Raw genomic sequence first — 12,355 nt, forward strand, 5'->3', positions numbered from 1 at the left:
ATCTCCCAGATCTCATGAAAAAGCAAGCAAGCAAGCAAGCAAGCAAGCAAGCAAGCAAGTTTGTGGCAAATCCTAACTCGATTCCACACAGGGAAAGGAATTGCAAAATGTAATTTCATCCTTGCTTGGGCTGTCTGAGTACCTGCCAGGCTAGCTACAAAAACATCATCAAATACATAAGTTCAAACTCATAGAATTGTATGCGTTAAGTATATACAGTTTTTTTGTATACCGATCATACTTCAACAAAGCTGTAAAGAAATTGCAAAATGTGATTTTCCATTCTAGTGGCTAGAGAATATGGCAGAAATGTAACTGTTGGATTCATTCCTCCCTTAGAGAAGAGACCCTACTGTTTAAAATGCCGGGATATACAGAGGATTTGGGTATTGAGGGTGGGAGAGGCAGAGCTGAACATATCTTGTCCTGACTCTGCGACTAACATTCTGTGTGATTTTGGGAGAATCGCTTTTTCCCCTGGGCCTCCATCTCTTCAATCAAGTATTTGGGGCAGACGGGCAGTAGGGAATGTATCATATATAGTTCTCTAGGTGCTGAAATGACATAAAAAGTGAAAGAATGAAGCAGTTTATGTTTTAAACATCGAAACAGGGCAAGGTAATTGGATTTGCACCTGAGGGTTGTCTGGGTTGACTTCTTCTGTCACCAAGTCTTTGAAACAGTTAGGTCGGAGGTCCTATCCCTTGACCCCAATTCCCGAATACACTGTGTGGCTCTTGCAAAATCACAGTCTGTCTCTGGGCCAGCTCCTTGCATAATCAGTGTACTAATTTTGCTTTTAAGCCACCAACTTTGTGGTAATTTTTTTTACTCTTATTTTTTTATTGAAGTGTAGTTGATTGATGATGTTAGTTTCAGGTGTGCTTTGCTCTGGTTTTAAAGCCTTTGTTATCCTCCTGAAGACCCCAGAATAGGTGTAACCACATAAGCTGTCTTAGTTACAGGGGACAGGGGAGCTGGGGAAGATTCTGGAACGTGTGCACCTCTGAGCACACCTCAGACATCATAGCCTGTCCGTGGTGAGTCAGGAGGGCCAACTTCCCAATTGAACCAGGAATCCAAAAAAAAAAAAAAAGAATTCAAATGACAGTGAGGTATCATTTCTCCAAATTGGCAAGAATACTGTTCCATTAATAATTCCAGAATTTGTAGGATATAGGGAAAGAGTAAGGTCTTGATCATGGAAATGCAAGCTGGTGCAACCTCTTTTGGAGTGTGTTTGCCAATACCCAAAGTCTTTAAACTGTGCATGTCCTGCTATCCAGCAACTTCAATTCCAGGACTTGGTAGAAGGGCATTATACAATGATAAAGGCATCAATACAAGAAGAGGATATAACATTTATTAAAATATATGCACCTAATATAGGAGCACCTGAATATATAAAGCAAATATTAGCAGACACAAAGGGAGAGCTTGAAAATAATACAATAACAGTAAGAGAGTTTAGTGCCCCACTTACATCAATGGACAGGTCATCCAGATAGACAATCAACAGGAAACAGTAGTTTTAAATGACATATTAGACCTGTTGGACTTAATAGATATCTATAGAACATTCAATTCCAAAATAGCAGAATACACATTCTTCTCAAGTGCCCATGGACTGTTCTCCAGGATAGATCACACGCTGACTAACTTACTTCACTTAGTATGATCATCTCTAGATGTTCTCTAACATCTCCCAGTGTTGTAGAGAACAGAACGGGGAATCCAGTGAGATCAAAGCGGATCACAACATTAGAGAAGGTAGAGGTGCTCAGAGAGAGCCCTCCAGACACCTGCAAAGGATCCTCAAGCCTTCAGCTCAATAATTACCATGGTATGTATTAGAAAACCACCCAATCCCGGGCCATTTAAAAGGGAAAAATCCTTGGTATTTACATAGGGCTACAAATCACTCTGGTTTCATACAGCAAGAATAAAAACTTTTGGGCTTTCTATATATAGTATCATGTCATCTGCAAATAGTAACAATTTTACTTCTTCCCTTCCAATCTGGATGCTTTTTATCTCTTCTTCTTGTCTGAGTGCTGTGGCTGGGACTTCCAGCACTATAATAAATAGACGTGGTGAGAGTGGGCTTTCTTGTCTTGTTTCTGATTTTAGAGAAAAAGCTTTTCACCATTAAGTATGATGTTAGCTGTGGGTTTGTTATAAATGGCCTTAATTATGTTGAGATATGTTCCCTCTATACCAACTTTGATGAGAATTTTTCTCATGAACTGATGTTAAACTTTTTCAGATACTCTTTCTGCATTTATTGAGATTATCATGTGACTTTTATACTTCCTTTTGCAAGTGTGGAATATCATATTAATTGATTTGTGAATATTGAACCATTCTTGCATCCCTGGAATTAGCCCCCCTTGATCATGTGTATGATCCTTTTTACGTATTGTTGAACTCATTTTGCTAATATTTGTTGAGAATTTTTGCATCTATAGTGATCAAAGATATTGACCTGTAATTTTCTTCTTTTGTTGTGTCTTTGTTTATTTTTGGTATCAGGGTAATGGTGACCTCATGGAATGAATTTGGGAGTGCTCCCTTCTCTTCGATTTTTTTGGGAATAGTTTGAGAAGGATAGATATTAGCTCTTTTTCTTTTATTGAAGCACAGGTGACCAACAAAGTGTTAGTTTCTGGTGTACAGCATAGTGTATAAGTTATACACATATATATATATATATATTTCATTATAGAATATTATATAGAACATTATACAAGATATTGAATGTAGTAACCTTGTTGCTTATCTGTTTTATATATAGTAGTTTGTATCTGCTAATCCCAGACCTCTAATTTATCCTTCCTCCCTCCTTTTCCCCTTTGGTAACTGTAAGTTTGTTTTCTACGTCTGTGAGTCTGTTTCTGTTTTGCAAATAAGTTCATTTGTATCATTTTTTAAGATTTCACATATAAGTGCTACCATATAATACTTGTCTTTCTCTGTCTGACCTAACTTCACTTAATATGGTCATCTCTAGTCCTTCCATGTTGTTGCAAATGGCATTATTTCATTATTTTTTATGGCCGAGTAGTATTCCATTGTATATATGTATATATACCACAACTTCTTTATTCAATCATCTGTGGATGGACATTTAGGTTGCTTCCATGTCTTCACTATTGTAAATAGCGTTGCTATGACATTAGGGTGCATGTATCTTTTTGAATTAGAGTTTTCTTTAGATATATGCCCAGGAGTGGGATGGCTGGACCATATGGTAAATCTATCTTTAGTTCTTTAAGGAATTTCCATGATGTTTTCCATAGTGGCTGCACCAAACTACATTCCCTTCAACAATGTAGGGGGATTCCCTTTTCTTCACCCCTCTCCAGCATTTATTATTTGTGGACTTCTTAATGATGGTCATTTTGACTGGTGTGAGGTGATACCTCATTGTAGTTCTCATTTGCATTAGCTCTTCCTTATATGTTTGGTAGAATTTCCTTGTGAAGCTGTCAAGTCCTGGACTTCTGTTTGCTAAGAGTATTTTTATCATGAATTCAAATTCATTACTAGTCATCAGTCTGTTCAAATTATCTATTCTTGACTCAGTCTTGGTAAGTTTTCTCTTTCTGCAAATTTGTCCATTTCTTCTAGGCTGTCCAGTTTGTTACCATATAACTGTTTGTAGTGTTTTCTTATGATTTTTGTATCTCTGTGATATTGGTTGTTATTTCCCCTCTTTCATTTCTTATTTTGTTTATTTGGGTCCTCTCTTTTCTTTTCTTTTCTTTTTTTCCTTAATGAGCCTAGCTAATGCTTACCAATTTTGCTTCTTGCTTAAAAAAAAAACAAACCTCTTGATTTCATTGATCTTGTCTATCATTTTTTGTCTCTGTTTATATCTCTGATCTATATTATTTCTTTATGTCTGCTGATTTGGGCTTTGTTCTTCTTTTCCTACTTCCTTTAGATTGTAGGTTAGGTTTTTTATTTGTTATTTTTCTTATTTCTTGAGGTAGGTTAGTATCAATACAAATAAACTTCCCTCTTAGAAGTGCTTTTGCTGCTTCCCAGAGATTTTGGAAAGTTGTGTTTTTGTTTTCATTTGTCTCAAAGTAATAATAATAATTAGACAGGCTCTTTCCAAGGTCTGAATGAATATTTTCCCTTCTCTACTCCTCCACTTCCAGATTGGAAAATTACATTTGAAGAAAGGAGTTTGCTCAACTTACATTAAAACCACGGTAAGAGTGAATCTCTAGAACAGATGATGTAGGGCTTTATAGGACATAGTAAAGGCCATATGGTTTTTTTAGTGTGGAATGTGGAGTCTTGGAGGGTTTTAGATTGAGTTATGACAAGATCATCTATTTAAAAAAAAATCCCTCTAGCTTGTATGATTTCTCTCCACTGTTTCCTAAAAGGTGGAGGGAGCTGAAGGGAGGCTTATCGGTTCAGGGATGCATGATCCAACTGTGGATGTGGGGACATCGGGATAGTAACTGAGAAGGCTGAGGGAGGCAGGCTGTTCCAGGGCCCACTGTACCCGTGGGCAGCTGAGAGCACATCTAAGTGACATGTGTCCCAGTTGATAAGAGGGAGCAGAGAGTCCCGAGCTCTTCTTCATTTGCTTATCACCTCGCTAGAGCTGAGAGTCCTTGGGCTACCTGAAGTCATGAAGCCATTCTTGCTAACTTTGGCTGCGCTGGTGCTCTTGTCCCAGGTCATTCCAGGTAACCTAGACCTTTTCAGGGGAGCGTTGGAGGGATGGAGAGTAGATCTTGGTTGGGGGCTCTCCAGGGATTGGGAGGATAGTCTGGCAGGCGGCAATGTGCAACACTATGTGAGCAAGAAATATAAGCCCCCAAATCCTGGGCTAGACCCTGTCCCACCATTTACTAGCTCTGTAGCCTTCCTAGCAAACTACTTGGCTCCTCTGAATTTCAGCTGATTGATTTATCAATTTTAAATAATAAATCAAGTTGAGAGATCAACATTAAACACACTGAAATTTTGGTGTGCAGCAAATGTAGCCTTGTTGTCTTTTAAACCCCCATAAAAGGGGAACTGCCAAACATTCATCTTCGCCAATAGCAGGTGCCAGATCTTAGGCAGCAGGTGTAACCTCCAGACTTTCCCCTCAGTGCCCCCAGACTTCGTTTCTTTTGTCAGCTGTAGGGGTCAAGGGTAGGAGGTCTGGTGTGTGAGGAGGAGTATGGGGAGGGATGGGAAGCAGGAAAGAAGGGAGGCAATAGTGAGCTTTTCTCACAATGTCCCTGAAATCACTTGGATTTTGCACTATTCACACCTGTCTTAAGTGAGACAGAATCTCAGAATGAGTGCTGCCGATCTCTGTCAACCCCTATGCCGGAGCCATAGAAATTTTTAAGGAGAGAAGGGCCTTCATCAAATTTGCCCAGCTCAAGGTGCTAGCACCATCCTCCTTCTCATCTGACAGAAGCTTCCACCCCCTCCACCCTCTAGACATCTCTCTAACCTTTCCATGGGGTCGGGACGTGGGGGTGGGGATTGAGAATACTCTGGACTCATACCTTGTGTCAGCTCATGGTAGACACATGCATGAAACAACATTCAGCTGGGGAGGAGGGAAGAACCTCTCAATCCTGGGTGAGAACCTACTCCATCACATAATAGCTCTGTGAACCCCAGCAAGCCGCTTGGCTGCTCTTGAGTTCCAATTTACTCACTTTTCATTTTGAAATAATATCTTAGGTTGAGGGGTCAACATTGACTACACTGAAATGTTAGTGTGCAACAAATGTAGCTTCTCTGCTTTTTGTAACTCATTGGAGCTTTCCCAGGGACTTTCATCCTGCTGGTAAGAAAGTCAGAGGCTGGAAGGGGCAGAGGGACTGTACATTAACTCAGGAAATAATTGTATCCACCTTTTCTGGTTTAAAATAGATTGATTCATTCTGCCTTGAGCAATTGTTTAGTCTTTCAGTGTTTCTCCTTTCATCCTCTCCCCTTCTTCTTCCCATGATGGCAGCTGGATTTAGGGGCTTGTGGATATGTCATTACTTAGTTAAATAATTCATTTATTCAATAAATGTTGTTGAGTGTATTCCATGTGTCAGGCCTTGCGATAGGTGCTGGAGATAGAGGGCTGTCCAACCAACCAATCAACCAAACAACCAACCAAGACCTCTGTCCTCTTGGAACTTACACTCTCTGGGAGGAGGCAATGAGTAGAGTAAGCAGGGAAGGGGCTAACAAGCATTAGGGGGATGTGGATGTGCAATTTGATAAAAGATGTAAGGGAATGATCACTGAAAAGCTGACACTTGAACAAAGGCTGGAAAAAAGTGAAGGGGTAGCTGTGCAGGTATGTTGGGAAGAACATTCATTTATTGGCTGAACTACTTATAAAAGAGATGCTTCTCTTCATCTACTATTTGGTTATTACCTTGGGGTTTAGAGGGTTCAGAGAGGAGGGGCAGGGCAAATGCTGGACTCTATCTTTGCTCATCAGTTTGCGAGACAATGAATTCATTTTCCGGCAGCCTCTGAGGCTGGGCAATTAGCTTTTCTCAAGTATTATCTTGAACTCATGATTCTAAGCCACAAGTCCAATCTATTGAAATATCCCCACTGAAGCACAAATTTTCCTATTCTTGACCAATGGGAATCTCTTCAGTTTAGCTCCTATTATGACAGAATGTTTTTAGGTTCATCAGATGATAGAATTAGAATATCCCACAATTACTCATTTGATTTCTCCCTCATCACATACACAATAGCTTTAGTAAAATAATACCAATACCACCAAAATAACATGATTACTCAAACTAGTTAAAATTTCCGCATATGCTTTAAACATTCTCCCATTTTTCATTGTACTGTATGTCTATTTCAGAAAATATAGCCATTACATTCTCTGCTCCCTCCTTTTAAACCTGATTTAATTATAATTCTGTAAGTAATGATCATTATTAGTCCTGTGTCAATGCCCCTCTAATTTTGTTGTCTAAAGCTCTTTTCCTATTAGATTCTTAAGGAGGCTCATGGGAACAATATTTCTTACGTTTCAGTATGTGGATACCAGTTTGGTTTTGTCCTTTTTGGGGGGGGGAGTCAGTTTTGCTGGATGTAACATTGTTTGCTTATTTTTTCTTTCCTTGAGTATCTTAAATATGTGACACCATTTTTTTCCTGACATAAAGCAATGCTATCAAAAAGTCTAAGTATAATAAACAAGGACCTACCTACTGTACAGCACAAGGAACTATATTCAATATCTTGTAATAACTTATAATGGAAAAGAATCTAAAAAAGAATATCTGTGTCTGTCTATCTATCTATCTGTCTGTCTGTCTGTCTATCTATCTATCTATCTATCTATCTGTCTATCTATCATCTACCTATCTACCTGAATCACTTTGCTGTACATGTGAAACATTGTAAATCAACAATACTTCAAAAAAATCTGAGTATGGTTTAATTTTCTTTCCTTTATATCACCTTGTATTTTTTGGACCTAAATGCCCAAAGCATTTTTTCTCTTTGATGTTCAATAATTTTACTAGAATATGTCTTGTCTTGGATGAATATTTTCAGGTATGTTGTATACTCTTGCCATACATGTTTCAAATCTTTTTCTATTTTAGGAAAATTTATTGGACATACTTTGTAGTATTTGTTCTGTTCCCTTGCTTTTGTTTTCATCTTTCGTAGTTCCTATTATTTGTGTGTTGGATTTCTTTTACCTGTCATGAATATTTGTAACTTTCTATTGATTCCTTTTTCTCTCTTTCCTTTTGATTGAAACATTCTCTTTACCACTCTGTATATTTCTTTTAAGCCATTATCTGTTGCATTTATTTGATCATGTCTTCCTTCTAGTTTAATCTTTACTTATGAAATGATTTTTTAAAATTTATAATTCTGAGGACCTGTCATGTCATATCTGAATTTATTTAATGCTTGTGGTTTTTAAACACTATTTCATTTAATCCTGACAAGAAGTCTCTGAAGCAAGTGCTGTATCTTCTTTTTAGGAAAGAGAAAATTGATGATCTGAGAAGGGAAGTAATCTGCTAGAGGTCTTCCATTTGGCTTGTGGTGTAGACAGATTTCAAATCCAGCTTTATGAGTTCCAACAGTCCATGTTCCTAACCATCATAACCCACTGAACTTGTGAGAAAGAACATTCTAGAAGGGCTGGGATTAGGATGAGGTGTCCAGAAATGATATGAGACTGTATCATATCACTGTTCTATAAATCTAGAGATGACTCTCCCAGTTTCAACAGTTTTTTATTTTTTTTTGGTTGGCTATTGGTCCTCTCAAGCCAGGAATTATTTCCCCATAGAACTGATGCTGACTCCCTTCTTCTTCTTCTTCTTTTTTTTTTTCCTCTTTGTATTAGGCAGCACTGAAAAATGCTGGAATCTTCATGGCTCCTGTCGTGAGAAATGTTCCAAGAATGAAAAAGTCTATGTTTTCTGCATGAGTGGTAAACTGTGCTGTGTGAAGCCCAAGTTCCTGCCAAATGTATCACCAAAGCCAATTCATACTTGAAGCCCGAGGACACAAAAATGAAGATAACCCTGCCCTGAGCTTGACCTCAGCAGATTCCTCAGTTTTATTAAAACACCTTTGGCTGACTTCTGTGTTTGTCTCTTAGTATACCCAATCAAACTCCAGTGAAAGGCGTGGGCAAGGAAGAATATATTGGAGAGGAAACTGGACCTACTATGTGCTAGGTAACATTTTAACAATATTATTTCTTCCAATCCATGAACACAGGATAGCTTTTGATTTCTTTGTCTCACCTTCAATATCCTTCATTAATGTTTTATAGTTTTCAGGCATTGGCCTTTCAGCTCCTTGGTTAAGTTTATTCCTAGATATTTTGTTCTTTTGATGTGATTTTAAGTAGGATTGTTTTCTTGCTTTTTCTTTCTGATAATTCATTATTAGTGTATAGAAAAGTAACAGATATTATTCTGTATATTAATCTTATATCCTGCAACTTTGTCTAATTCATTATTAGTTCTAATAGTTTTTTGGTGGAGACTTTAGGGTTTTCTATATATAATATCATGTCATCTGCAAGTAGTGACAATTTTACTTCTTCCCCTCCAATTTGGATGCCTTTTATCTTTCTTGTCTGGGTGCTGTGGCTAGGGCTTCCAACATTATAATAAATAGAAGTGGTGAGAGTGGACCTCCTTGTCTTGTTTCTGATTTTAGAGGAAAATCTTTCAGCTTTTCACCATTGAGTATGATGTTAGCTGTGGGTTTGTCATAAATGGGCTTTATTATGTTGAGATATGGTCCCTCTATATAAACTTTGGTGAGAATTTTTATCGTGAATGGATGTTGAATTTTGTCAAATAGTTTTTCTGCATCTATTGAGATGATCATGTGATTTTTTTCTTTGTTTTGTTAATGTAGTGTTATCACACTGATTGATATGGAGATATTGAATCATCCTTGCAACCCCACTTTATCATATATACTTTTTATATATACTGTTGAATGCAGTTTGCTAATATTTTGTTGAGGATTTTTGCATCTATATCCATCAAAGATGTTGGCCTGTAATTTTTGAAGAGAACTTTTAAGATTTACTGTCCTAACAACTTGTAGAAAGATTTTAAAAACAAAAACCTAGATGGAACTCAATATATCAAACAGATCAAAATGAAGCTGCTCAGCTTAAAGTGGGAACTGAGAAGGAAGAGACCAGATCCCTACCTTCTTAGCCTCTCAGTTCTCTGATTTTGACTTGAAAACCCAGTCTAAGTATTTTAGATTTGCACTCAAGGACTTTAAAAATCTTATCACTATGCAATTCTCCAACATTACATGGTGCATGAACTCCTGGCCGTAGCTGTAATCATGCAGTATTTTCATTGTCTCCAAATGGCTCACAAGCATTCCTGCCACCATTCCTCTGTTCGCACGGCTCCCCTACCTGGAATACTGTCTCATGCCCTCCTCTTCTTCACCGTTCCCGTGAAATCTATCTTCCTTCACGACTTGGAGAAAGAGCTTCATGAAGACTTCCCTAACCATCCTGCCCTTTGTTGACTGCCCCCATGTTTCTGGCTTTCTGCATTCTAGGCTCATGGTAGGATTCACTTCTTGGTCTTCTTGTGGTTGGATGGGGCCATGCCACCATTGTAGGCAGTGAGTTATGAACTATACATTACTTCCAAGGTCAGGGCATATAACAACCACTTCAAGGCTGTCCACAGCTCTCATTCTCTCTGCCATGGTGATTAGCAACAACTGGTGGCTAGCGAATCAGTCTGTGATCCACAGTGAGAAGATATGGAGCAGCGTCTCTAACAAACCAGCAATGGATATGCAGCATCAGTGTAAATTAAACCTTTGTTCTTTTTTTAAAAAATATTTTTGTTGAGGTATAGTCAGTTTACAATGTGTCAGTTTCTGGTGTACAGCACAATACTTCAGCCATATAGGAACATACATATATTCGTTTCAAATTCTTTTTAAACACAAGTTGCTATGAGATATTGAATATAGTTCCCTGTGCTGTACAGTATAAACTTGTTGTTTATCGGATTTTGTGAATATCCTCCTGTATTTTGAAGCTAGAGACGTTCTGCCAGAGTTCAGTAGGTGTTCTGTGCAATTCAGTGGGTTTGTAGATGTAATTCTCGGTGTATTTGTGGGAGAGGGCGAGCTGTGAGTCTTTCTACTCCACCGTCTTGACTCCTTCCTCTAAACTTTTGTTCTTATAAGCCACCAAGATTCTTTTTTTGGGTTACTGCATCATAACCTACTTTATCCTAATATACTTGGCTGTTAGGGACAGTATCCTATACTGCTCCATATTTCTTATGCTCAGTAGAAAGCCCAATATGTAGTATATGCTTAATCAAGATTCAATTTATTTCGCAAACATTTCTTGAGTGGTTTTGAAAGGACATGGAGTTCATTTATAAACGCTTGCTTTCCTTTTCCTGAAGACAGGAGGACGGGAACCCTCTTAGACACTTCTTCCTCCACTACCTCCCTAGCACCTCAGTCTGCAGTCCACAAGAAACTCAAGATGGCCTGAGTAGTTTCAGATGGGGGCAATTAAACGAGGACATTCTAGGAGGGATGAAAACATCACCTGACATGGTGAGATCAGTGGTTGGTTCCTGGGAAAGAAGACAATGAAATGAAGTATTGAAAGAAAGAGCAACGTCTTGAAAAGTTTAGGTAACAGTAAAGATAAGAAGCTAGGGAAGACATCCTGGGTGGAACAATGAGTGCTAGGAGCAGGGATAAGCTTGGAAACACTCCCTGATAAAATGCTGGGAACCTTCCTTACCATCTTTCACTAGAGCTCGAACAGAATTACATTGTATACACTCCAGACACAGAGGGTGAGATCTGTCCTTGAGCTTGGATTCTGAGTAAGCACTCTGAGTCTTAGACCTGAGACCCAAAGTTTTGAAAACTTCAACCTTGATTTGAAAAAGCATAGTAAGCAGAGAGATCTCTGAATCACTGACAATCCTTGTCCTTTTTTTTTTTTTTAAATTGAATATTGACTATGTTGACAAGGAAGGAGAGCCAGGGGAGATTTAGGGAGGAAAGAAGTTAACTGTCAAATGCTCCAAGAAATCAAGGAAGGTGAAAATTCATAGTTAATAACATCAGGGGCTTCCTGCAGGCCAGGCACTGCTCTGTGTGCTTTACAAGTATTACCTCATTTAATCTTCATGGTAAACCTCTGAGGTCAGTAATATTGTCTCCTTATTAGAGAGGACAAAACTGAGGTTCAGAGACATTAATTGGCTTGTTCAAAGTCACATGGCTAATAAGTGGCAAAATTTGAACCCAGATATGTGTGTCTTCAAAGCTTATGTTTTCATTACCCCACACAGCCTCTGATGAGAGACTGTCAAACATCACTTCAAGTAACTTCACAAAAACCCCAAAAAACCCAGCTCACCCATTGCCATTGCTAATCACATTTAGCACCAGAAGCCAGAGTTGGAATGTAATAGAAAGTCAGTAAATCTCCAAGCCTTATTTGAATCAGTTAGTATCATTTTCTTTCCCCACTTCCCTCCAATATCTCCTGCCCCTAAAAACTATAAAGAAGTGAAATATAGAGGTATTCACTTTCCTTTGATGCAAGAAGCAGGGAAAAACCAGGGGTTGGTGGCAGAAATCTGAAAAAGGAATGGGAAGGGTCCCAGGCAAGATGTAATGACTCCACTGGATGCATAAGGAAGTTCGTTTTCTAGGCTAGGCACACTCCTACTGGGGAGGCTTATGGTCCACACTGGGTCAAAACAAGAGTCAACGGCCAGGCAGGAGACAGATGCAGAGTTTTCTGAATCTCAGACACCACCTTGTCTTGCACGAGGCTAGAGAAAGCAGTAGG

Source organism: Camelus dromedarius, chromosome 18 (assembly GCF_036321535.1).
Source record: "Camelus dromedarius isolate mCamDro1 chromosome 18, mCamDro1.pat, whole genome shotgun sequence".
Classification (NCBI taxonomy): domain Eukaryota; kingdom Metazoa; phylum Chordata; class Mammalia; order Artiodactyla; family Camelidae; genus Camelus; species Camelus dromedarius.